Here is a 27,864-nt window from a genome sequence, read left to right on the forward strand (position 1 = left end):
CACACCTTGGCTGAAAAGGGTATTAAGCAGTTTATGTAAAAGGCACAGAAACCTACCCTTTAAAGATGTGTTAACATCCATGCCCTTACTGTTCTATTACCAAATAGGTATTTAAAAGACTAGAGCAGCGAAATGGGAACTTATACATTCTGCTCGGATAGTCTTGATGTAATGCTGGCATTTCGCTGGAAAAGGTCTTATGGGTTTCACAGACTCAGCGATATTTTCTGCTTTTGTATTTAGCAGAAGGAAGGAAGGTCGCCCACAACCTGTGAATTTAAAGAGATACTATCCGCTTTCTATTTATTTATTTATTTATTTATTTATTTATTTTTCACATTTTTATACCGCCCTTCCTCCAAAGAGCTCAGGGCGGTGTACACAACTGCTCCCCTCCTTCTTGTCCTCACAACAACCCTGTGAGGTAGGTGAGGCTGAGAGCAAGTGACTGGCCCAAGGTCACCCAGGAAGCTTCCTGGCTAAGGGGGGATTTGAACCTAGATCGTCCAGGTCTAAGTCCACCACCCAAACCACTACACCACCCTGGCTCTAAAATAAATAAATAAATAAATAAATAAATATGGGGAGATAAATATTTGATGGTCTTTTTCCTTGTTGTGTTTGATTGATAGATAGATAGATAGATAGATAGATAGATAGATAGATAGATAGATAGATAGATAGATAGATAGATAGATAGATAGATATTTCTAGATCGAGATTCTTTTTTAAAAGTCTGGTAAACCTAGGTGGGTCCCCCGATAGAGTGGTTTTTAAAAAAGTGGTTCCTGGTGCTAAAAGGTTTGGGAACCACTGTACTAGGGTAGTTGCACTCTGGACAATTGCATCCTGGTCCTTGGCACTCTTGGACATTTGTTTCTGGTTTTGCATTCTAGTCATTTACATTCTACTATAACTGTGTAACAAGCAAACTGAAACTGGTCGACAAACTGCATGCTATAGATCCTGAGCCTCTTGTCCTGGCCCTACCTTAGTGTTTTAAACATTAAAAAGTACATCTAAGAGAAGTATACATATACTGGGACACAAATGTCTGGGACGCAAGAAGAAGTGATGCAAATGTCCAATACTGGGATGCATTTGATCAGGACACGGTTGTCCAGGATGCAATGGTCCCATCACCGGACCACACATATTTTGCTTCTCCTCCCACTATGATTTCTCTCTTCTTTATTGCATCTAGGAGGATGTCATCCCAGTGCCTCCTCCATCCGGATGCTACTGGTATCTGTTATATCTGGATATGTGTCAGGAGGCAGTTTGATGAACCCTCTCGACATGACTAGGAAAAAGGAGGAGGCACACCGGGAGAAGGAGTGGGACTGGGACATGTGTGACCCCACCCCTACTCACAGGGAACTAATCAGACAAGTGTCACTCAAAGTAGCCTGCAGCTGCAGGATTTTATGTGTGCCGTGTGCACTTTGATCCATCTGTGCAGAAGAAGGCATGGGTGGCTTAACTCTTTCTATTGAAATGACATTGCACATAGGAACATTGAGTCTGCACATGCAATTCTGGCCCCATTGTATGTGGTATAAGCATGATGACATTAGCAGAGTGAGGGGTTAAGGAACATGGAGTATAACAGTTCCATTTTTTATCCTAAACCTTGTTCAATCTCATAACAGTTGTTATGGTACATGGTCTCTGTTCTCCATAGGAGAAATCGCATTCTGGTTGTTTTGATGGTGGAGAGGAATTTTATTGCAGTGATTTGCATGAATCTGAAATCACACCCTTTAGGGCAGGCATGATTTGTTTGTAATACAGCACGGATTTGAAAAACTGTCATGGACTGCTCTGAAAACAGTATCGCATTCCTGTTCGAAGGCATCATTTCATGACTAACCATGAAGAAACAGCAATTGCCAGTTTCAAGGCCTGGTTGCACCATTTCTTCTCTTTGAAAACACACCCATTTTACAGTATATGAAAGTGTTTCATACATTTGTGAGGTGTATTTGTCAAGCCCCATGGGTAACTCTTCTGGCGCTCAAGTAGGTATCAAATGACAATGCTTTGTTTTGGTTCTGCTTCCTGGAGTTTCAAAAGTGGCACAGATTCAGCATCTCTTACGTGCATGGTGCTCTTCATGGTCTGAAACCTACACATCTTCGAGACTGCCCCCTCCACAGAAGCCCAGGAACATTGGCAGATCCGGCCGATGACCAGCTTTGACCAGTTGCATAGCTGGAGGAGGTGCAAAGCATTAAGTTTTGCAGGGAGCCCCTCCGCAGTGCGCAAACAGCCCCTCCCTCAGTGGGAGCAAAACGAACATGTATGCCCAGAAGGCCTCCCAGGAAACCTAGAAGGTGTTCGCCTCCATTTTGCTGCTCAATACTCCACCACAGAACTTTTCTGGGAACTCCCAGAGGCCACTTCCAGGTTGCCCCGGGGCCCACGACCCACTTTGTTGGCCTATGTGGGACACAGAGTGCCTTGGGAAAGTGGCCAGAAGCGACTTCCAGTTTATGGGAGTGACATCCAGTTTACCGTATTTTTCGCTCCATAAGACGCACCTGACCATAAGACGCACCTATTTTTTAGAGGAGGAAAACAGGAAAAAAATATTCTGAACCAAATAGTGTAATAAAATATTTAATAAACTATAACAGAATAACATTTGAACCATGTAAAGTGAACATCAGTCAACAGTGGCATTAAGAACCATTATCACTGTCATTAACAAATGGAGAGACTTAAAGGTTTGAGTACTCTAGTTTTCTGGAAACCCCAAGAACTCATCATCGCTAGAGTCAGAATTCATGAAGCTCATTTGCTCACAATCACTGACATCACTTTCTTCGCTGTCTTCATATAAGATACCATCTTCACTTCCATCTAAGGCATTGCTAATGCCACATTTTTTGAATGACTGTACAAGGATCTCCTCCTTTACTGAGTCCCATGATGTTTTCACCCATTTTTTCAGAAGTCCTCCAGGACGTTTGGACCACACCTTTTCAACCCATATTCTCATTCCATTTTCATCCATCCATCCTGGCATGAAGATCCCCCTCCCCCTTCTTAGGGTGAATTTGAGCATAAACTGGCAGATCCTCCCCCTTCTTAGGGTGAATGTGAGCATAAACTGGCATGAAGCATAACATAACGTGCACTCTTTTTTGCAGTATTCGCTCCATAAGACGCACACACTTCCCCCCCCACACACTTTTTGGGGGGGAAAGTGCGTCTTGTGGAGCAAAAAATACGGTACTTCTGGGTTGCTTCCATGACTTCTGGTTGCTTCATGACTTCTGGCTCAGGGAGGCATTTTAGGGCCTGCAGAGTGGGTCACAGGCCCAGTGTGACCTGGAAATGGTCTCTGTGGACTCCTATTAAGGTTTGGCAGTGGAGCATTGAGCATGGATGGTTGTGACCTACCGCACATTGGGTCACAACCCACAGTTTGGGAAATGCTGATCTCAATTCTTCCTGTAAGACATACTTGAGTGGTATGGCTTTGAGGAAAAATATTGCAGAACTGAAATTTGGGACTGGTGGGGATAACAGTATAAGAAGGGAACAAGAAAGAAGTCAAGGAAATGACCTGAGTTTTGATAGTAATTTCAACACTCATATTTAAAATATTATCTGTCAAGCAGCAAACCCAAAATAGTTGTAATGATTTATGTCTAGATTTTAAAACTGTGATTCACATTCAATGCTGTAGTAATTTCTTTACTAACCATTGAGTAATGTTTTTGGATTTCATCACAGAGCACGCTTATTGATGTCAGTGTGCTGCTTGCATTGAGAATGAGGTCAGTAATACTGTGTGTGGACCATTAAGGCAGAACATTGCAAAATATTGTGCATCATTGGTCTATTTCCTCTACTACAGTGATGTTACAGACCACTTCTAAAGGCGACTTCCATCTGGTTTTGCTTAATTTTTTAATTGGTTTTGTTCCATGTTTTTATCAACTTTGTGGTGTTGTAATTTTATAGTTATACACCGCTTTGAGCGTTGGAAAAAAGCAGTATAAAAATTTATTTTAAATAAATAAATAGGTCAGAACTCTGCCCTGTATCTTGGTTGTAAAATTTATTTATTTATTTTTCTTCGCATTTTTATACCGCCCTTCCTCCAAAGAGCTCAGGGCGGTTTACACAGCTGCTCCTCCCCTCTTTCTTATCCTCACAACAACCCTGTGAGGTAGGTGAGGCTGAGAGAAAGTGACTGGCCCAAGGTCACCCAGGAAGCTTTGTGGCTGAGGGGGGATTTGAACCTGGATCATCCAGGTCTAAGTCCACCTCCCAAACCACTACACCACCCAGCAGCAGGCATGTTTGCTGCCTGGATTCGGTGGTTCATTCTCACACCACCATGCGCTTCCATTGGAGGACACTGGTGCTGAAATTAAGCAGGCAACCTGGGTCACTCAAACAGCTGCAGGTTGTATATGTTGCATATGACAGGAGAAGGGAAGAGCTCCAGCTACTTAGAAGCTGTCTTTTTGTAACAGTACAGGAATTGAGCCTGAGAAACAGTGGCATATCTAGAGAGGGTGCAAAGCACTGAGTTTTGCAGGGAGCCTCCTTGTGGTGTGCAAACAGCCCCTCCCTCTCCCCTTCAGAGCCATTCTAGGCCGCTAGAGCTAAACAGAGGTACTCACCTCTGTTTTGGTCTAGTGGCCCGGAATGGTTCCAAAGGGGAGGGGTCGTTCGCATTGTGTGGTGAGGCTCCGTACAAAACTTGGTGCTTTGCACCCTTTCTAGCTATGCAACTGATCCAGGACCACGGAGCAGGAAAGTGGAATTATCTGCAGAATTAAAGGGTGAGGATTTGTATCTCTAGGTATCCCAGGTCAGCCTGGCTGGGTGGGCCCTTTGATGGGTATGGCTCTTGGCTAGTATCTAGCCTGGTCAATCCCTGATGCTGCCCCAGCAAAGTTAAATATATTTCAGTAATTTTAACAGGAGCCAGAGTGACTTAATGATTTGCATGCCCTCACCTGTCAGAATTCTCTCTCTCTCCCTCCCCCAGGAACCTTTTTGATTTAGAAAAATTTAATGGTGTAAAAATACAGGAACTATTTTTTTGGAGGTTGGGGTGGTATGCGGGAAGATGACACATTTAGATAGGTCTACAGTTAACTAGGATCAACTCCTGCACACACAGCATTGGAATGAATGGGAGTCACTCTTATGCTTTGCCTGCCCTCCTAAGAAATTCTCCCGACGTCTCTCCGTGTTATGGTTGTCTCCTGACTTCTTTTCTTTTTGTACTGTTATGAATTCAGGCCTGGAAAAAAAACAAAACCCTAAGGTCAGGGACAGACAGCCTTTTTATGGGTGAGTCAGCAAACGGCCTTTTCCTACCCAAATTCTTTGAGGATGACAAGCTGCAAACACTCTGAGCACAACAAAAATCATCTGTCCGGTTCAATATTGTTGCCAGCAGTTTATTGCCAGAGGCGTTTCAAGGGCACTTCCAAATTGCTGCAGCATTTATCAGCAACCAGGCTGGAGCTCTTACAACATCTCTCATGAGTCTTCACCGGGTCAGGGCTCCTCTGTTGATTGCTTTTAGCATTTTCCCAAAGAGAAAACATCCCCTGGCACTTATTACAGAAATCAATAAGCCTGTCCCTATTCAAGGTTGCACTGAAGCGGGCCTTGCACTGAAAAGCACCTGCTCCCACTGAGTTCACTCTGGGATAGTAGGGTTTACCCTGAACCATGCTTAGAACTTGCTGTTCCTTGGAAAACACACAGCAGTTGGCTAACAATGCAAGATATTCCCCACATTTTCCCATCAAGCCACTGTTCAGCCCTACAGCTATTTAATTTCAATAATGTAACCAGTGGTGTAGCTGGAGGGGGTGCAAAGCACTAGATTTTGCAGGGAGCTTCACCACAGCACGCAAGCACCCCCTTCCGCCCCCTACGGAAGCATTCCGGGCAGTGGGAGCAAAACAGAGGTGTTCGGCAGCCCAGTCCAAGGCCTCCTGATTCCTGAGGTGACGTCCCAAATGCGGCCTCCCAGCCTGATCAACCTGATTCAGTGGCTGCCGAATTGATTTTATTGTGTTGTTTGCTTTTTAATCCCTGTGCCAATTCTTTGTGATCCGCCCCTCCCTTGCAATATATCTGTGAAACCGAATACTCTTCAGCGCTTTAAATAACCCTTATTTTTTCATGAATTAACCTGTTGGACCAAGTTCATTCAGGAGACAGCAGGTTTGCCATTTCTCTCTGACTGTCACATTCCCATACTGCGTAATTTCAAGAAGAAAAGGGACCACAACTACACCCCCCTTGGATTTTGGAACTCTTTGGTCATCAGAGGAAGGCCCCCCCCCCAAGCAATCTCTTTCTGTTTAGGCTCCCCAGCCTTCATGGTGGCAGTGAAAGCAATCTTTCCCCCCAGTAAAGCCCAGTCTAACCAGAAGGAAGAGTAGAACAGAGAGCAAGGGAGAAGGGCAATTGCCAACCACTAGGCTCAGTGCCAGTTTTGTCTTCTGGTTGCCCCTCCTCTCTCTTCCCCCATCAAACTGCGCACTGTATCTTTGGGAATCATGTATTATATCAGATAGGACAAATAAAATTAGAATGATGTTCCTGCTTTTAGCTCCTTGGTGAAAATTCTGTGTTCAAGCCCAACTAACTTCTTGGCAAATTAACACTGTTAGTTTTGATGTGGGGGATTTGGCTCATCTCGCTCCATATGAACACTGTCTTTTCAGCCACCACTGAGAAAGTATGCTTAATTTTGTGATGGTACTATTCTGAGGTATGGACAGCAACCTTATCTACACTTATTTGAGAGCACCTACTGGACTCGCTCAGTGCTATGCCTGAGTAAATTATACATAGAATCTGCTGCACCTCTCTTTTGATGTGGAAGAAAGATTTGCAACATCCTTTCTAGAAATGGCAGTTCTTGTGCTACACATGCTGAGTCCAGTCTCCATTAAGCCTTCCTGCCTAGCCGTTGCTCAGATTTTGAAATGGGGATTCTGTGCCTTGCTTTAGACACGACCAATTGCCCATCCAGCCTTGTCCCAACAGACCCTGGCAAAAAGTAAGAATGGAATATTAGGATGCCACGTAACCCAAGGGCGATAGTACTGCTTTCTCCTTGCAGCTGGCAACATGCTAGTCTACCTGGCGGAGACTGGGACTAAATTAAACTCACAGCCAAGGCAACACCTGACCTGTGGTGCAGAGCACATCACGCAGATCACGTGGTTCAGAAAGCAGTGACTCTGAGAAAAGAACGATTGGAGAGAAGCAAACTGAATTAGCTGATTAAATAGGGTGGGCTGTGTTTGTGTGATTTTATAGCACAGAGAACAATTTCAAACCTTACGGCCCAATCCTAACCGGTGCTGGAACAGGCAGGCCAACTGACCTGCCCCGTATCCAATGTGTAGTTGGGGCTGCCTGCGGCTCAATCCGGGGCAAGCGGAATTTATTCCCCTTCTCCCGGATAAAACAGAAGCAGCCCCAATGGGGCTACTTGAATCTGCGCCATCTAAAGAGCGGCTGCCAACATGCTAGTCTACCTTCTCTGTGAAAGCATGTGTAACATCACTTAAGTCAAGCATAAGCCTTCAGAGTGTAACAGACCATCTTAATAGCGTCAATAACCATCCCTGTTGGCTGATGAAGATAAACCTTAGAGTGTGTAGGAGCTCAGATACATTTAGTGTGAGGTAAAGTACTGCCAAGTCAGCAAGTATAAAAGGATTACTCAGAGAGGCATTTGTTTACTTAACAGAAGTTCTTCCACCGGGCTCTGTTTCATGAGGGAAGTTGGAGGGATGTTAAATGGAAGACAGAAATCCACTAAAACTATAGTGTAGAGCAGGGGTGTCCAAAGCTTTTGGCAGGAGGGCCACATCATCTCTCTGACAGTGTGTCGGGGGCCCAGGAAAAAAAGAATTAATTTACATTTAAAAGTTTGAATAAATTTATATAAGTTTACATAAATGAATATATTAAAGATGACATATGAATGAATGAAGGTCTTGCAATAGCTCAAGGCCTATAAAAGGCCTTGCACAAAGCAAGGCAGGCCTTTCCTTTGCTGCCGCTACTGCATCACAGATATGAAACAACAAGCAGTGGAGGGAGCCCTCATCCCACAGCTCATGCGAGACGTCAAACAGTCACCCTCACGCTGAGAGCAGTTGCGTCGGGCCAGTGTGTGCTCCAACAAATCTCTGGAGGGCCAGAGGCTCATTGGAGACTGGGGGCTCCCTGAGGGCCGCATTGAGAGAACCCAAGGGCCGCAAGTGGCCCCAGGGCTGGGGTTTGCGCACCCCTGGTGCAGAGAATAAAGATGAATACTCGTGGTCTTTCTATAGGTAGTTCAGGACATTTTAGTGGTAAGTTCTAATATGCTTTTAAGATAGGAAAGAATTTGTACAGGCCAACTGGAGTATGTGGTTTTTGAGGGTGATGGTTCTTTTTCCTAATCTAAGTATTCATAAAAGTTCTCATAAAAATGTCTTCTTGGCTCCCTATGCACAGGATAACTTCTGAGAGAGTACATGTATGATCAGGATCCTGTTCTTTTCAGGTACTAAATGCACAGTTTGCGTAAGTGTTGGCTTTTTCAGAAGTTATACTGAATGCCTGTTGCGGGGGGAGGCAGTGTGCTTGAGGTGTGATCCTAATCTTCCCTCATTTTATACATGGTCAGAAAGCACCATCTGCTTTGCCATAGAACATAAGAACAGCCCCACTGGATCAGGCCATAGGCCCACCTAGTCCAGCTTCCTGTATCTCACAGCGGCCCACCAAATGCCCCAGGGAGCACACCAGATAACAAGAGACCTGCAAGGCTTTCTGGGAATTGTAGTTAAGAACAGCCCCACTGCATCAGGCCATAGGCCCATCTAGTCCAGCTTCCTGTATCTCACAGCGGCCCATCAAATGCCCCAGGGAGCACACCAGATAACAAGAGCCCTGCATCCTGGTGCCCTCCCTTGCATCTGGAATCCTATTGATGTTCATTTAAGTTGTGAAAACTCAAGGGCACCCTCAGAACCATGTTCTGGGAACCCACATCTCTCTGAGTAGGAATAACGCAGGACTTGTTCATCTTTCATGAGTCGCGCACTTATTCATGCTGGAAGACAAGCTTATTCCACTCTTTAGATTCTGCTTCCTAAAACAACTCAGACTTGGCCATTCCATACTTTGTGTCTGTCAGGGTGTCACTATTTCTGCAAACTTTCCCACAGGCAGCTAGGCACATGGCCACTGATTTCGTGTGCCGGGTGATAACCAAGCAGCTGCCACATTCTCCATGAAGAACTTGGAAGGAGCCCAGTACAGAAAACAAGATAGTCCCATGCTCACAGAAGTGCACAGAGATAACCACACTACAGTTGGTGCTCCAATGAAAACCGATGTGTTCACATACTGTATTTGCCTTTCCAAACAACTGTTATTCCTGTCTTATCCGCAGCAGCAAAATTCTTCACTACCTCTTCAGTGGCAATGTGAAGACTGCTGCTGTTTTCTTGTTTGCTCCCACACTCAGTAGTGAACAGGATCCCAGAAGGCCTGACCCTGAATTCTGGATCCGGTGGAGCACAGCTTTGCTGGTTTCATCCTCTCTCTCCCTCCCCTCCCCCTGCCCTGGAATGCCTCCCTCCAATCCCAACAAACTTCTTCCCTGCCGGGAGCTGTTCCCTTGCCCCAAGGGGTGTGTGGTTGGCCCTGGGCTCTGTGTGCACTGGCACTGGGCTGGTGCCAGCGCTGACCCAGTGCAGAATGTCACAGGTGTGCCTTAACGGCATGTTTGCAACACGCAGCACTGGCGTAAGGCTGGTGCATCAAGCTCAGGATTTGACTCTAAAGTACTTGCTCTGGCCAACATTTCATAAAACTGGTGGGTGGTCTGAAGTCATCATTATGCTAATAGGATGTAATTATTATGAATTTATTGTTGCATCCCCTGCTGGAAGTATTCCTAAAGGTGTCGCATACACATCACTGGTGGTACTTGGGAACATGGCCTTCCCGCTGGGAGGTCAAGAGATAGGTCAAAGATCCCACAGGAAGCAGTCATCAGAAGAGAGCATGCTGGATCCAGGAAACTAATTTTGGATGAACCCTCAGTTTCCCCTGGACACAAGAGGGTGTGAAAACAGAATTTTGCGGTCATGTCGATGGCAACCTGACTTTAAAAATGTTCTGCTTTGTAATGATCCTCTTAATCGTGATATTTCACTGACGTGCAGTAATTTGGACATAAATCATCTGCATCAACCAGGCTGCCTTAACTCAGAATCAGTGATGAGGACAGGGCTGCCTGGAATACAGAATGCATAGAGGGGGTCAGGGCCATGAAAATGCAAAGGGGGGGGGGAAGCTATTCAGAGAGAGTTAGCATTTGGAGAGGGGGAGAGATGGCCTACAACTGTTTGCTTCCCCTGTGGTGCAAAAAGCAGGAAGCGAGCACGTAATTTCAAAACACAACCAAATACAATTTTCACACTGACACAAAAAGTGGCCGCAGTGTCTCTCTTGTGCGATTTGTGCCACATTTGTGCATTGATGAAGTGCATTGCACAATGTGGAGAAGGAATAGAGTGGGCAGTCTAAACTTTGTAGATTTTGCATCATGATTTAACCACAAACCATCTTAATGGCCCAATCCTATTGGCCATTTATGTCAGTGGAACGTGCATTCTAAGGGTGAAAATAGCTTTATGGCTGCCACAACTGTGACAGTGACAGTGTGCGCTGCCTGGCTACTGTCCATAAGAACATAAGAACAGCCCCACTGGATCAGGCCATAGGCCCATCTAGTCCAGCTTCCTGTATCTCACAGCGGCCCACCAAATGCCCCAGGGAGCACACCAGATAACAGGTGGCTGAGTCTGAGCAAAGATAGATGCTGGAGCAGGTAGGACAGCACAGGGATCGGGAGGGAGGTAGGGTGAGTACTGTGCAGGCCCATGACTTCCTGGTGCTTGAGATGCTATGTAAAATGCTGCCTCTCCCTTACCTGTTAATGCACCAGTGTCTGCTTCTTGCAATCTCTGGAGATGCGGTAGCCCATCACTTTCCTCTTCCCCATACTTCTTCTACTCCACATTGCATGTTCCTTTTCCAAATCAGGGAGCAGGAGGAGCAACAGTGGGCCAGAGCAGGTGGGTGGATGTGGGTGCCCCCCCCCCCAATCTGCTGCCTGAGACAACTGCTTTGGTTAGTGTCGTGTCTGGGCTGGTCCTGGTCCTATGAGTAGCACACACATTGCGTTGGTATTGGGAGAAGCATGATTAATGCAGGGGCATGCTTAGTAAGAAAAGCAGATGTGTGGGATAGCTGAGAGCTGCAAAGTTAAGGGCAGGCAGGTGGGAGGTAAAGTAGTCAGTGGCATAGCTAGAGGGGGTGTAAAGCACTAAGTTTTGCAGGGAGCCTCACTGCAGTGTGCAAGTAGCCCCTCCACCTTGGCAGGCATTCACCTCCATTTTGCTCCCCCACCCAGAATGGCTCCAAAGGGGGGAGGAGGGGCTGCTTGCAGGCTGCGGTGAGGCTCCCTGCAAAACTTAGTGCTTTACAGTTAGTGACTCTTCTAGGAAGCAAGTAGCGCTGAGTGTGCTCTCTGTCAGAGATTTATGTGCACATGCGTTTTCTTTTGATTTATGTTTTGTTCAAAGGAAAAAAGGCTTTGTCAGGACACGCTGACAGAGTGTTCTTAAATCTAGGATTTGGGTTCCATTAATTTTTTTTTTATAGTGCTCTGTATAGTTCCAGTAAATAAAACTGTAGGATGGGTAGGCTTTCTGATTTATGCCCAAATCAATATTCTCCTTTGATTGAAGGTGCCGCAATTACATTCTTGCCTAACAGCCAGAGCCAACCGCTGGGTTTTGTGCAGGTGTGAGACGGGAAGCAATTATCCACAACAGCAGCCGTGCCAAGACGTTGGAAAGAAAAAATCCCTTTTGACTACCATATGACCGTTAACCTAGTCTAAGTCTAATTGCTTCCCTTCTGATGCTCCAGCCAACTACAAAGTTTAAAACAAAGCAACCCCCCGCACAAGTACAGCACTAGACCTGTGTATGTCGGGACCCACTGGTGGGTTGCGACCTGATTTTTGGTGGGTCTTGTAGCAGCCAAGCAGAGCCTCCAATGAGACAACTAAATGCCTCAATCCTTGAGGCTATTCAAAAATCAGATAGTTGCTAATTGCCCTGCAAAGAGCTCAGCTCCTCCAGTTTGCAAGCATGTGTAAATATAGGAGGATAAATGTCTGAGCATTTTTTTTTCCAGGTTATTATTACATGGAAGTAAATAAAAAATATATTATTTCTTTCTACAGTAGATCTTCTTATTTTAAAGTCTTGTAAACCTAGGTGGGTCCCAATAGAGAATCATTTTTAAAAGTGGGTACCGGTGTTAAAAAGTTTGGGAACCACTGCACTAGACTCCTTTACAATGGCTTGAAGAGTTAGGCAGTGTTGACAAGGCACACCACACTGCCAGCCAGGGGTTCACATCCCCCAATAGCCCTATTAATATATGACCCTCTTGTGTTGCATCTGCAGACCATTCATGGCACATCAATGTGCTGCAACACTCTGGTTGAAAATTGGGCCAGCTTAGGGTGAAAAGCAAAAGCTATCCATTTGCATTTATCATATTTTCCCCACAGATCTACCACAACTAATTCTTGAAGAGATGGTTGATGTGGATGGTGAACTCCATGTTTGATCCACATTCTAGAGGTGTTTAAAAATGGTGCTATTTACCTTACTTAGAAGTAAGCCCATTGTGTTCACTAAGACTTAGGCTGTATTCCTATCTTACTCACCAAAAACAAACACCTCTACACATTGCAGATGGTGCCTGATGTAAGAGAGACATGTGCCGCAGCCCATATGCCTCTCTTACCAAAGTAAGTAGAAACCTTACCTCTGGTTAGGCTTTCTGGCCACCTGTAAGCCTCCTTGGATCAATGCCAGCTATGTGTCTGAGGAGATAAAGGGGGCAGAGTGGGTTGGAAAATGGGGGATAGGATCTGGCACTCACTTTTCCCACCAACCACCCCCTCTAGCCTGCTTCTCACCCCTGCCCCCCACCCCAAAACTCCCTCCCACCCATAAACTGTCCTGTCTACCAACTTCCCTGGGATGGCAGGAGCCTGGATCCTTGGTGGCGGGCACACAGAGCTGCCAACCTATATGTTGGTGGCTCTGAATTGCCTAGCAGTGGCTTGACATTTGTGGCGATGCCACTGCATTTACAGCAGCGGAAGGACACTTCTGCTGCCATTAACTGGCCCCTTGGATTGGGCTGCCACTTCCCTATAGAGACAGACAGCTCCTAGAGGTGGATGCAGTGAGATTAATCCACTGGGCATTTCCTTACATTGCTGGACTAATTCAGTCCTTTGAGAAGAACTGTATGGGAAGGCACGATTGGTGCCAATGTCTCTGAAACCCTCCTGTGTCAGGTTGAGGGTTTGTTGGCCACCTCTTGTTTAGTATACATAAGATCCTTTTTAAAATGTCATCTTAGCCCGTATCACTGGACCACCTGACTGCTGTTGTATCTCCAGCTGAAAAGGTTCTATTTTTGGCTGTCGCTTGCTTCCTGCTGTAACAATGTTTCAACTTGAAGAGGTTTCTGACATGAGCTTCTGAAAAAGTTGAGATTGTTTTTACTAAAGTTTTGTTCATACTAAAAGGGGAGGAGCTTTATTAACCAGCAACTGCTGCAGAATTTATTTGAACAAATGTAATCAATAAAGTGGCCCAATGCAGACCAACAAGTTGACTTCGCTCGTGTGGTTCTTGGCAAACAGTGTGTTGTTTTTCCAAATCATTACAGGTCAGGCATGTTTCAGTAACTGTGAGAAAGACACTTGCAAACCAATAGCTAGTGCAGCACTGAGCAAAGCATACCAAGTTAGAACTCTTGAAATGTCAGCGCGCCGCAAAAAGTCCTGGAAGGAAAGCAAAAGAAGGCTGTGTTTTTGTTTTCAGCTTACATTGCTGGAGGGAATGAATATTTTTAAACATCTGGGGTCTGGCCAACGAAAGTTCAATACAGTGCCCATGTAAAGATTAAATAAATAGATTTTGTTTTGAAGCAGATTCCATTATTTCCACCATGGTTTGATTGAAATCAGCCTCTCCATTGCAATCTGGTGTCATGAGCATTCTCTGTTAACAAACGAAATAGGAAGACTTGAATGCTGTCAGTATCTGAGGTTTGGAAAGGCTCCAAAACTATAGGCTTTTTCTGCAGGGTACTGTTTGCCAATCTGGGAAGAGCTTCAGGATTTGATTTTAAAAGTGAATCATCTATATGCCTGAAAAAAACAGAAGCCCAGTACTCTTTCGCAGATGGCACACAAATGCACGATCATATTTTGTTTTCAAAAAGAAAAAAAAAAAGTCTACATTATCCCTTGCATGCAGTGAGTTCCTGCCTTTCGTCATTCATGATCATCTTTTGCTTCCCGTACTTGTACAAATAATGTTATTGTCAGTTTCGGGGAAATCCTTCCCACGCATTTAACCATTGATGTGCGCCTGTCATTTCCCAAGCAGTGAGTGTGGGTGACCCCAAGCCCTCAAAGAAGATGCCCTTTCCGTTTCTGAAATGGAGGAGGGCGACTGCTTGATGTGGTAGGTGAGATAGCATCAGAACATGCTTGACAAATTTGGTTATGAAACAATTGCTTTCGCCGATGGCTGTTTAGACAGAGCTCTCACGAAGCGGCAGCTATTTGGGGATAAACCGGTGCTGAGGCACAATGACTAATGCTGTTCTCAGAACTCCAGATTTCAGATGTTTTTGAAAATGCAGACCGTCTCAGGCCTTGCTCGTACCGTCAGATCTGAGCAGGCTTTGCGCCTGTGTAGGATTTCACCCATGGACGGAGAAGAATGGCAATGGTAGCAAGTGGGTTTTGTTATGGATCTCCAGGTGGGATATAATGTTCGATTTCTGAAATGATGGCTAGTGAGAAGGGGGATTCACTATGACCTTCTCAAGGGGTGTGGCTATAATGGTGATTGGACAGCAGTGCCCCTCCCCCCCAAGTAGCACATAGTCTTGATGCACATAGCCTAATCTTCCCTTTCAGTTTCACGAACCACCAAAAATTGGGTCAGGACCCACAGTTTGAGAACTGATAGATTCCCCCCCCCCACTGGTGCAGCTGTGCCGAAAACAGGCACGCAGTATCCAGTGGGGAGGAGGGAAGCTTCAGAGGGGAAAGGGAATTTAAAACCCCTTACCCCTGCGTTAAAACCTTAAAACCTCCCAAACCACAATGGGTACTTCAAATCTGCTCTAGCAATTTTGCCTCCCCACCGTTGCTGCTGCTTTACCTGCTCTGGTGAGTGTAGGCAACTTTGGCAACAGTCCTGGAGCCCCCTTGCATGACTATGTCCCTAAAATGGTAGCCATTTTGTGATAGCAGAAGCGTGAGAGGGTTTTCACTGAGGTGAAAAGATTGAGGTGCTTAGTGGAAAAGGGATCGCACAGTATGAGCAATTGTTTTATTACGTTTGACATGATGTAGAGCATGTCACAGGTGTTGTACTTTTAATTTAAGAAGTCAATGACCTCTTAAATATCAGACTACCACTTTTATGTAAATGGAAACAATCGGCATGATGAATAAAGCATGGCTTTTTCACTCAGGAAAGAAAGGCAGTTCCAGTGGCTTGTGAATGTCATTTGGCACTCAGGGCTCAGTGTAATCCACTTTTTGTTACATGAGGCAGTTGTGTTTTCCTTTTCTGGTTTTTTGACTATAATGTTTGATAGAATAGAGATATTTCAACCTGGTTTGTTTCATTGCATTCTGCATGAAGCTACATGTCAAATGATATACAAAATGATCGTATTATGCAAAAATACCAAAGTTTTAAAAATTGGGATGTGGCCTTTGCCACACCCCCCCTCGCAGCTTGGCACCTAGGGCCCATGGCCCCCTGGTCCCCATTTGTACGCCACTGGGCAGTCTGAATCTGAGCCATATCTGCAGTGTACTCTGAAAGCCAGGGGATGTATGAGCTCAGACAGAGTCATTGGTTTGTACTTGCTTGGCTGTAGTTTTGCTTCCTGCTAGTTTGATGTAGATAGTCCCTGACGAGTGTGACAAATGATTTAGGATGTATTCTAGTTCTTATTGAGCTTGTGTAAGGTTTGGCTGACATGGCAATTTTTCAGGGGTTTTCCCCAAAACTGATCTGGCTTTTCCCAGCTGGGCTAAGAATAATCTTTTAAATGGCTGTTCTCTTATATTCAGCAAGGAGAGAGCAGTATAGCATCCCTCCCAGTGACTGTTAGCTAGTGTCTCTTATGCATCTTTTTTTATATTGTGAGGACTTTGGGGTGAGAAAGAAACTTTTCATTTATTTTGCTATCTTAACTTATTTGAACTTTTGTTGACCAAGTGGTACTGGGTCCAATCCTATCGAATTTTCCAGTGCTGGTGCAGTTGTATCAGTGGGGTCTGGGCTGCATCCTGTGATGGAGGGGCAGTCACTGGGGTCTTCTTAAGGTATGGGAACACGTGTTCCCTTATGATGGGGCTGCATTGTGGCTACACTGGAGCTGGAAAGTTGGATAGGATTGGGTCCACAGTCAGATATCTTTATATGCGAATTTGCTATCTGTGATGGGCAGAATTGTCACCTAACTCTTAATAACTGTGACCTCATTATCTGCTAATACCGTGCTGGTGCATCAACAGGTGTTGGTACTGGCCCATGGAGAAATGTCAGACACATTTGTATCCACTTCCAGCCTTGCCCCTCTATCTCGGGCACCACCATGGGGACTCCAGCTGAACCTTCACAAACCTGATGATAATGAAAGGCTGATGATGATGAGAGGTCTCTGGAAGGCTACCTGGGGGTTGCTCTGGGGCTGGGACAAGCCAAGGAAAGGAACCACAAGACAAGTGAAGGAGGTGGAGGACAGGTGAAGCAACAACCTCCCCACTGCTGGACTCAGGTTTCATTGTTGGGCCAGCAACCTTCAATGAGTTAAGGGATGGCCAGCAAGGAGAAATTGCTATCACCATCGCCAGATCTTTTAATTCTCTCTCTCTCTCTCTGAAACAACATTTGGGGGAGCAGGAATGACACTGTGAATGGAGCACAAGTGTAGTCGAGCTTCCAAATCACGTGCTATGGTCTGCCCCTAAAACAATTTTAGGTCCAGACCCCAGGAGAAGTGAAACTCTCCTCAGAATACATTCGCAGGATAAACTGTGCAGGATAAACTGTCTGCATATTTGAGGGTTTGTGTTGGAGTGATGTCTGCCTCTGAGCGCCATGTGGAAACGGAAACCGCTGGTGGGCTAAAGATGGCTAACGACATTGTAGCATGTAGTTACTAAGGGCCCGATCCTGTGTGGTCGGCGCCAACCCAGTGTTGGTGCTGAGCATTGCAAATGTGCCATAAAGCATAAGTCCTGGGCCAGCGCCGGCTGGAGGCTTCTCATGCACTACTGGGAGCTCATCCTTTGATCTGGGTGGCAGAAAGGTGAGTTGGGGCGGGGGGAGGAGTTCCAGGATGGGGGGAGGACAGGGGGAAGGTGTGGCAGGAAGGGAACAGGGTGGGAGGGGGGTGGGACAGGCAGAGCCCTGCTCTGCCAAATCCAGACCCCCCACGTCGGGCCTCCCAGCCCAACATGAAGCTGTTTTACTCGGCACTGGCTAAATAGCTGGCACACAGTCAGGTAGCCCCATTTTTGGGCCTCCTCCCAAATGTGGAGGAAGGGGACAAATGTTAATGTGGGGTTGGGGTGATACCAATCCTAGTGATGTCACTGCATTTAGGCTGCGCATATGATACTGTGATTTGTTCTGTATGGTCTGGTTTGGGAGGAGGTCCATCATGGGGGGTGACGCAAACCGTAGTGATGCCTCTGACTAGTGTTCATCTCTTTCAGTCTTCTTGCCTTGCTGACTGGGTTATTCTCAAAAAGCAGGAGCTATCCCTAGAAAGCCACCTCAGTAATATGGGAAAAATCAATGTTTCTCTTGTGATGTGTAGTTGGGATTTTCATCTCCATTCTTCCCCTTTCTTTCTGCAGCCTGAACCCTAGGTCTGTTTCCTTTCCGCCTACTTTGTCACTTCTGTTCCCATAGCACGGAAGCATTCAATTTTATGGTGCTTTGATTGCAATGTAATTGGACTGGGAGAAAAAAAAGCAACAGTCCATACACTTTTTAACTGAAACATTCCTTGCTTTTACCCTTGTTTGGCCTCAGTGCTGAAACCAGTGAGATGTGCTATTTTCAGTGCAATGATTCCAAGTTGAAGTCAACTTCAACTTCAGTGCAATGATTCCAAGTTGACCAGCATCTGGTCATCGTAACCGTGATTGCATAAGAACATCATAAGACATGGACAAATCCCATTTGCCTCTTGTTTTTATGACCCTTATGGGTGTATGCAACTCAAGTTAACCTTGCTTGAAACTATTGAGCTTGTAGGGGAAGAAGGTTCCTGCAGTTTAACTTCTAGACAAGTGCCCAGACCTGGCTAGCATTTTACCTGCTCCATTGGGTGGTATTCCAGGATTCAGTGCCAACCCAAACTTCCCAGGCAGCTTAACCCAGGGTGCCGCTAATATGATTTACTGCATGCTTGTGACACCCTACGCCAACAATTAGGGCCATGAATCATTTCAGCTTCCAAATAGATAATGGTTGGCAACCTTCAGTCGCGAAAGACTATGGTATAAGCCTACAGCACCTGGTATTCCCGGGCAGTCTCCCATCCAAGTACTAACCAGGCCTGACCCTGCTTAGCTTCCGAGATCAGACGAGATCGGGCATGTGCAGGGTAACAAGCTTTAACCCATTTCTACCCAGCCAACAGGTATACGCATTTGATCCCCGTTGCGTATATACAATGCTGGGCAAAAATGGTTTAAACAACATTATTCATTGGCAACAATAGTCAAAAATGAAGACAGCTCCCCCTACTGCTCCAGGCAGTTTTTTAATGCTGTAACTAAGCCCTTGCTCAATTTATCTGAAATTGAACACAAGAACATAACAAGAGTGCCACTGGATCAGGCCAAAGGCCCATCTAGTCTAGGTTCCTGTATCTCACAGTGGCCCACAAGATGCCTCAGGGAGCAGGCAAGGCAACAAGAGATCTGCATTGTGTGGCCACTCCCTTGAACCTAAGAACAGCCCCACTGGATCAGGCCATAGGCCCATCTAGTCCAGCTTCCTGTATCTCACAGTGGTCCACCAAATGCCCCAGGGAGCACACAAGACAACAGGCGCAACCTGCATCCTGGTACCCTCCCCTGCATCTGGCAATCAGAGGTAGCCTGCCTCTAAAACCAAGAGCTTGCACTTACCTACTATGACTTGTAACCTGTAAAGAACTTCTCCTCCAGAAATGTGTCCAATCCCCTCTTAAAGGCATCCAGGCAAGCATCTGGCATTGTGAGGTAGCCTACTTCAAAAATGAGGAGGTTGCACATACCCATCATGGCTTGTAACCTGGGATGGCCGTTTCCTTCAGAAATCTGTCCAATTCCCTTTTAAAGGCATCTAGGCCAGATGCACTACACCCTGTGGCAAAGAGTTCCACAGATTAATTACACACTGGGTATATTTTCTTTTGTTCCTTCTAATTCTTGCAATACTCAGTTTTAGTGGATGTCCCCTGGTTCTGGTGTTGTGTGAGAGGGAAAATCAGGATTTGGGGCTGTTGATTTTTTATAACTGAACTGCCCTATTTATGCTAGTGGTTTTACGTACTGCAGGAATGTAGACCTACGCACATTTGTGGAATATGCGAAAAAGAAAAGGAATAGATGATGATTTGGCAGTGATACAAAGTAATATAAAAGTTCTGTTGATGTGAAGCACGACACATCCTTTCATGTGGGAGTTTTCCTTATGTTCAGACAGCTGTGTTTGCTCTTCTTTGCTTTGTACCGAAACTGGCACCACCTTCCTGGCAAGATGGTTCACTTCCAGCATTGCAGGAGATTTACTTGGGAGACAGAATGATAGATTGCACCAACGGCATTCATTAATAATCCAGGCGAATGTCTGGAAAGTTGAACAGTGCAATCCTATGCCTGTATACTCAGAAGTAAGGCCCACTGAGTTCATTGGGACTTACTCCCAGGTAAATGTGTGTAAGATTGAAGCACAGTCCTATGGGGCTGCCCCAGTGGCAGAACAAGCATTCTGTCCCACTGGTGGAATGAATTAGCCAAGGAGGGCTAACCACCTTATGGCAGTTGTAAAACACACTCCAATAGCACATGGAGGTGTGTACTGCCACGGTGCTGGCAGGAAGGCCCGAGTGGATCCCCTGGACCCACCGAGGCAGGTATGTTGGTGGGGGAGGTGAGATGGGGTGGAGAGAAGGTGGAACAGGGGTGTGGGATGGTGTAATGAGGCAGTAACAGGATAGGAGGAGAGTGGAACTGGATGGCAAGGGGGTGGGGGAGAATGGATCAGGTTCCAGAATGGGGGTGGGTTCAGCAATGGCTGCAGCTACCAAATCCTAGCCCCCTTCCTGGACCCGATTCTGCAGTGCAGGTCCATGAAGACCTGTGTCAACAAGTTTGCTAGCTTGATTTAAAGCAGCCATTTTCAACCACTGTGCCGTGGCACACTGGTGTGCTGTGAATGGTCCCCAGGTGTGTCGCGGGAATTTGGGAGGGGGTCATTTATCAGTAGGACCATTGGGGGATATGAGCCCCCATTGACAGCATAGTGTGCCTTGTCAATGATCAAAAAGCTGATGGTGTGCCTTGACCATTTTAGTGCCTTGCCAGTGTGCCGAGAGATGAAAAAGGTTGAAAATCACTGATTTAAAGTAATGTCTAGTTTAGCCCTTACTAACATCACAGATATATGGTTTGGATGGGAGCTTTAATGATACATATACTACTTCTCTTTCAGAAGTAAAGCACAAATGGACTTTTCACAAGACAAAAGACAATAACCACATTAAGAACTAAGATGGAGAAAGAACTGCAGTTATTGTTACACTGGAAGAAAACAAGAAAACAGGAAAAGAAGTCAAGCAAGAGCTGAGAACCAACAGGAGAGAGCAAGCAACCCACAAGGCTTTAAATGACTAAGCAATGAACCCCCTCTACTGGTGGAGGCCCACAGCTCCACAGTCACTGGCTACATCTGCTGGGTAGTTGCTGTCACTGTTCCAGCACTTCTGACAAGCCACTGGGCACCCAAAGCAAGGCCGGCTTAAATGATTATCTGAGTATCATATGGGGAAGCATTTTACCTACAAAGGAAGGTGGTCTTCGGGCACTCAAAGCACTTAAGGCTTTTACAGTATAAAGGAGATTTAAATAATAAGCACCAATTGTTGTTATTAAACTGGAAGCACGGGGCAACCAGATAAGTAATAGTCATATTAGGTACTTCAATCTGTTGTCCTCTCTGGGCAAATTATTCACTGCCCAATCCTAAGCTTCCCCTAGTGCCCAGGGCTACAGCAGTACCAAAATTGCAAAGCACTGTATCCTAGGGGGCAGGGAAGCAGCGCCAGGCCTCTCGCAGCAGTTCCCTTACTCCATGTAACATCCAGACGACCCCAATGGATCTATTAAGCAGGTGCAGAGCTCCCGTGTTGGGTTTCCTGGCATGAGAGAGGGGTTAGGATATGGCAGCAAAGGCTGCTGTCACCTCCACCCCCTCCTCCCTCCGCCTTCCCCCTACCCAGTTCTGCCCCCTTCCTTCCGCTGCCCCTAAAAACCCTGCCACAGACTGGCAGCCATATTCACCTCCAGGAGATGGGCTCTTGGTGCCCATCTTTGGGCGCTGAGGCCCAGCATCAGCTGACGCGGGCCTCAGTGCTGGTAGTGCATTGTTAGCACTTCTGGCACATTGTTAGCACATAAGGCACTTTTGCCACACCCTGGGCCAGCGGCGCTGACGGAGGATTGGGCCCTAAGTTAACACTCAGCAAAATATTTGGATTTCAAAGAGAGACAGGCTCTGTTGGGAAGCCACCTGAATGTTGTAGTTAATCCAAAATTAAATCAAACTGGTGAGTCTCCTAAATTGCAATCTATACCTTCAGCTCCTGCCGGGTTCCCAGTTCCATAAATCTTATTGACATTGGGAAAGTTTCTAATTCAGATGTTAAAGAGTTCACTTTCTCTTCTGTCTCTCAAGGCAGGTACTTGGGATTTGATTGCATTCCTACATGAACAACCCAATTCTTTTTGGACATGTGCAATGACCGCCGTGTCCTCAGCCTGTCCAGGCAACACTCCATTGGCACAGACCTTCCCAGTATAGCTCCCCTTGTCCATGGGAACCCTGACACAGTTCTGTCATCCATGCAGCGACCGTGTCACGTCAGTCCAACATCCAACGTACAAAATGACACAAAATAGGATTTGAGAAATAAGAGATTAAAAAAAGCACAAATCTTTCTGGTGAAATTAAAAGCCTCTTTGAAGAATTGTACCAACAGCTGTACAACTAAGGGCGCAATCCTAACCCCTTATGTCAGCGCTTTGAATTCCAAACTGGTCCAACACCATAAAAGACATGCATGCTCATGGTTTATCCTGGAATACCTGATATCTGGGTGAATTTGGGGCAGTTCCCTAAATTGCACACACGGGGCAGATTCAGATAATCTGAATTACTCCTTTGCATGCGCTGATAAATCTATTTATCAATACGTGTAGAGGTACAGTTTGGATCAGGGGTGTCCAAAGTTTTTGGCAGGAGGGCCACATCATCGCCCTGACAGTGTTGGGGGCCGGGGAAAAAAAGAATTAATTTACATTTAATAATAATAATAATAATAATAATAATAATAATAATAATAATAATAAAACTTTATTTTTATCCCGCCCTTCTCCCAAAAAGGGACCCAGGGCGGCTAACAACATATAAAACAGATTAAAACATAATTTCACAAACAGATAAAAATATATTAAAAAACACATTAGCAGAACCCATAAAAACAGTAGTCAGAAGAGTCAGAATAAAAGAGCATAAAACAGCAGTTCTTAGGAATCGGGCCTGTAAAAAAGCAACTAAAAGATATATAAAAGATGTTAAAAAGGCCATAACGTCAGAAGGCTTGGTTAAACAACAAGGTCTTCAGGCCTCGCCGAAAGGTCTCAAGAGAGGGAGCCATTCTCAAGTCAAGGGGAAGGGAGTTCCACAACGTTGGTGCCACTACTGAGAAGGCCCTATTTCTTGCCGCCGCCCCACGTACCTCCTTAGGCGGCGGCACTTGTAAAAAGGCCTTCTCTGATGACCTGAGAGGACGAGCCGGATTGTACGGGAATAGGCAATCTCTAAGATAACCTGGCCCAGACCAGTATAGGGCTTTAAAGGTCGTGCAATAGCTCAAGGTCTATAAAAGGCCTTGCACAAAGCAATGTCGGCCTTTCCTTTGCTGCCACTGCTGCATCACAGATGTGAAACAGCAAGCAGTGGAGGGAGCCCTCGTCCCACAGCTCATGCGAGAGACCAAACAGTCACCCTCATGCTGAGAGCAGTTGCATCGGGCCAGTGCGGGCTCCAACAAATCTCCAGAGGGCCAGAGGCTCATTGGAGATTGGGGGCTCCCTGAGGGCCGCATTGAGAGGCCTTGAGGGCCGCAAGTGACCCCAGGGCCTGGGTTTGGGCATCCCTGGTTTGGATGAACAGCCTCTCCCCACATCAACAGCTCCCCCACCATGGCTTGAGTTTAAAGTCTCATCCGAACTGGCCTTTTTTAAAGTAACAGTAGACAAAACTCTGGACCGGTTCAGGTGATAGTAGCGCACCTTGAGCGCACCTCTTCCACCTACATCCTGATACACCAGAAACATTTAATTTAACCACACTGGGTGGGGGGAGAGGGTTCATCCAAACTGGTCCTCCATGCACAATGATAATACTACATGCAAGTCTGTGTTGCCCCGTGTCAGCAAATCAGGCTTGCGAAGGGAAATAGGATGCAGTACACCCATCCCCCACCCCTCTCCCATTTTTGCCCCTTCCTCACCCTCCCCTCACCCTTTTCTATCTCTGTGCTGCTCAGCATGGCACTCACCTTCTCCGGCACACACTGCCCCTTTTGCCGGTGTGTGCAGACCACCGTGGGCCTTTGCGTCAGTGCTGGTAACTGCTATGCTGTCTCCAGGTGCTTTACGGCAAGGTAAGAACAGGTGCAGGGTGTGCACATGCCCGGTGGGATTGAGCTATTCGGTTGCAATCCCATACATACTTACCTGTTAGTAAGTCCCATTGCACGTGGGGGATTTACTTCTGAGTGAAAGAGGCTTGTGCAGTTAAAGTAGGAAAAGTACAACCAGTTTGGACAAAATGCCCTCCCCCCCCATAAGCTAACAAGCCCCACTGTGCCAGGAAGTGGGTAGAGTGGGTGGGTTTTAGTGTTTACAGAATGCTTGGAACACAAATGCACCACGAGTGCTGGCAGACCACCAAAGTATCATGCAAGCCAGCAGAGATGAAAACACTAAACCTTCAGACTTAGATGGATACACAGGGGAATTGTTCAGACTTTTTAAGGATACTTTACTTACCCCATTTGAAGCCATATAATGATAGATGGAAGTGCTGTTCCTGATTCCTGAAAACAAGAACATATTCTTGCAAAATCCAAGCCTCAAAAGAATGCATGTTTTGGCATTGGGGTCTATGGCCTTATTGAATCAAGATGCTGAAATATTTACAGCAAGCCCCGCTGCTTAGCTAAATCAAATCGTGGACAGTATGTTGATGGAGATACAAACTGGATTTATGTCTTCTTGATAAATCTCTGGCCATTTTTGACGACCCTGCACCATAGCAACCAAGTGTCACTGCTCGTAATAGCCCTTGATGCTCAGTTGCCTTGAATGGTCCTTTTTGCAAACTTTAGAATTTAAACTGGACATGTGCACATTAATCTCTCCAGTTTATATGTGGTGTCCAGTTGTCCAGAATTATAACTGGACAACGGTACTATGCCAAGAAGGCATTTCTTTCTGAAAATGCTCTACATTTACTCTTTATTTTTTGTTTCCAGAGAAACCAAACATGGATATTTCCTGTCCCAGCTTTTGTTTATCAGTACTATTGACTCTCTTGCCAATGCAATTTGAACAAGTCTTTCAATTAAGTGGGTCACCATAAATAATGTTCACAACATTAATTTGTCCTCTGATGGCAATGCTCTTTTTATAAAGGCCCCACAACACCCTAATTGCACAGGCAGACTATCAATAATGATGGATTAGAACCCAGACCCACAAGAAGCCTCCAGGACTTCCCAATGCTTCCAGAATGGGTCCTATTTGGAGCCATTTGGATGCAAGGGCAGGCAGGAGGACCCAGCCCGCGACCCACCTCTCATGAGGCTCACAACCCACCAGTGGGTCATGACCCATAGCTGGGAAAGACTGCTGTAGAACATAAGTGAGGTAGGACTTACTTTTGCAAAAAAAAAATTGAAAAATTTGCCTTCAGCAAGGCTCATTCTACTATACGCTTAATAATAAATAAAAATAAAAATACACTTTAATACCTCTTTTCTGAGAAAAGACATAAGGTCTTTGTGTTTCCTTTGAACCATACAATGGCTTACTGACTCCATCAAATAGCTGGAAGCAAATATGGGTCAACGCTGGCTAAAATGGGTTGTTTTTACTACATCAATAGCACTTCACAGCCATTAGAATTCACCAAGTACAAAATACTCTGCCTAATGAGTGCTGGAGAGACTAATCACCAATATCTAGTATGTGCTAGACATGCAATGTTGCTGCTTCATTTTGGCATCTGATTTTTCAAGAAATATCCAGGATTACTAAGCAAATGGTTGCAATTGATTCCAGATTAAGTCTTTAGAACCTTTCCTTAGTGAAATGACCAAGTGTTCAGTCTGGGGGAAATGATCTAATAAGCACCACAAGAATGGAGTTTGTTGCAGACAGAGGAAATGGACAATCTGTAGCATCTTAGCAGAAGCATCTTTTGACATCCGAAGCGGAGTGAAGCAGGGCTGTGTTCTTGCACCAACCTTGTTTGGGATTTTCTTCGCTGTCCTGCTGAAGCAGGCCTTTGGAACTGCAACAGAAGGCATCTATCTCCGGACCAGATCAGACGGAAAGCTCTTCAACCTCTCCAGACTGAGAGCAAAATCCAAGGTCCAGCTGAAATGTCTGCGTGACTTCCTCTTTGCCGACGATGCAGCTGTCACTACCCACTCTGCCAAAGATCTCCAGCAGCTCATGGATCGTTTTAGCAAGGCCTGCCAAGATTTTGGACTGACAATCAGCCTGAAGAAAACACAGGTCATGGTTCAGGATGTGGACTCACCTCCCTGCATTACAATCTCTGAGCATGAACTGGAGGTTGTCCATGACTTTGTGTACCTTGGCTCAACGATCTCCGACACTCATTCTCTCGATGCCGAGCTAAACAGGCGCATCGGTAAAGCAGCTACCACGTTTTCCAGACTCACAAAGAGAGTCTGGTCCAACAAGAAGCTGACGGAACATACCAAGATCCAGGTCTACAGAGCTTGCGTCCTGAGTACACTTCTGTACTGCAGCGAGTCATGGACTCTTCGCCCACAACAGGAGAGGAAACTGAGCGCTTTCCACATGCGCTGCCTCCGACGCATCCTCGGCATCACCTGGCAGGACAAAGTTCCAAACAACACAGTCCTGGAACGTGCTGGAATCCCTAGCATGTATTCACTGCTGAAACAGAGACGCCTGCGTTGGCTTGGTCATGTCGTGAGAATGGATGATGGCCGGATCCCAAAGGATCTCCTCTATGGAGAACTTGTGCAAGGAAAGCGCCCTACAGGTAGACCACAGCTGCGATACAAGGACATCTGCAAGAGGGATCTGAAGGCCTTAGGGATGGACCTCAACAAGTGGGAAACCCTGGCCTCTGAGCGGCCCGCTTGGAGGCAGGCTGTGCAGCATGGCCTTTCCCAGTTTGAAGAGACACTTTGCCAACAGTCTGAGGCTAAGAGGCAAAGAAGGAAGGCCCATAGCCAGGGAGACAGACCAGGGACAGACTGCACTTGCTCCCGGTGTGGAAGGGATTGTCACTCCCGGATTGGCCTTTTCAGCCACACTAGACGCTGTGCCAGAACCACCTTTCAGAGCGCGATACCATAGTCTTTCGAGACTGAAGGTTGCCAATACAATACAATAGCAGAAGCTTAGAACATTTGTCAAGTGGCATAGTTAGAGGGGGTACCAAGCACTATGTTTTGCAGGGAGCCTTGCTGCAGTATGCAACCGGACCCTCCCTCTCCCCTTCGGAGCCATTCCGGGCAGAGGGGAGGAAAATGGAAGCATATGGTCCGGAAGGAAAGAAGGGGCAAAATGATGTGGTAGAAGCACATGCTGGTTGACAGCCACTGGTTGGGAAACAGAAGAGGAACTGTAGCTGCTCACCTGCTCACCCTCTTGTCTACTGGACTCCTGAAGGCAGGTTGAAATTGGCGTTTGAGGTGGCTTCCACACCTGGACAGGTTGAAGACCGCTAGTTTTTTAAAAGAATGACACGAGGAACAAGATATGCTTGCACACATCGGCGAGCCAATATTCACCTTGTCTGATGAAAAACAGGATGGTGTAGCTGTTTGGGAGCTGGACTTAGACCTGGAAGATCCAGGTTCAAATCCCCGCTCAGTCATGAATCTTCTTGGGTGACCTTGGACCAGTCACTCTCTTTCAGCCTTGCCTACCTCACAGGATTGTTGTGAGGGGGGAGGGGAGGAACTACGTACACCATCCTGAGCTTCTTGGAGGAGAGGCAGTATAGAACTCTGAATAAATAAATAAATAAATGTAGTACTTGAAATTCTCACACAATTCCTGCCGGAGGAAAAATAGACCTGACT

General features: G+C 46.0%; 1 long non-coding RNA gene and 1 pseudogene across 1 annotated transcript; both read right to left on the bottom strand.

Moving 5' to 3' along the window:
• Positions 1-3,626: 3,626 nt before the first annotated feature.
• Positions 3,627-27,864, bottom strand: LOC136657330 (uncharacterized). The gene is made up of 3 exons (XR_010794753.1): positions 27,416-27,864; positions 24,542-24,588; positions 3,627-5,272 (listed from the first exon to the last, which is right to left on the bottom strand). It is a non-coding gene; the product is annotated as an uncharacterized lncRNA (long non-coding RNA).
• On the bottom strand, positions 18,721-18,838 carry LOC136657857 (5S ribosomal RNA; annotated as a pseudogene).

The sequence above is a fragment of the Tiliqua scincoides genome, chromosome 7, assembly GCF_035046505.1.
Source record: "Tiliqua scincoides isolate rTilSci1 chromosome 7, rTilSci1.hap2, whole genome shotgun sequence".
Classification (NCBI taxonomy): Eukaryota; Metazoa; Chordata; class Lepidosauria; order Squamata; family Scincidae; genus Tiliqua; species Tiliqua scincoides.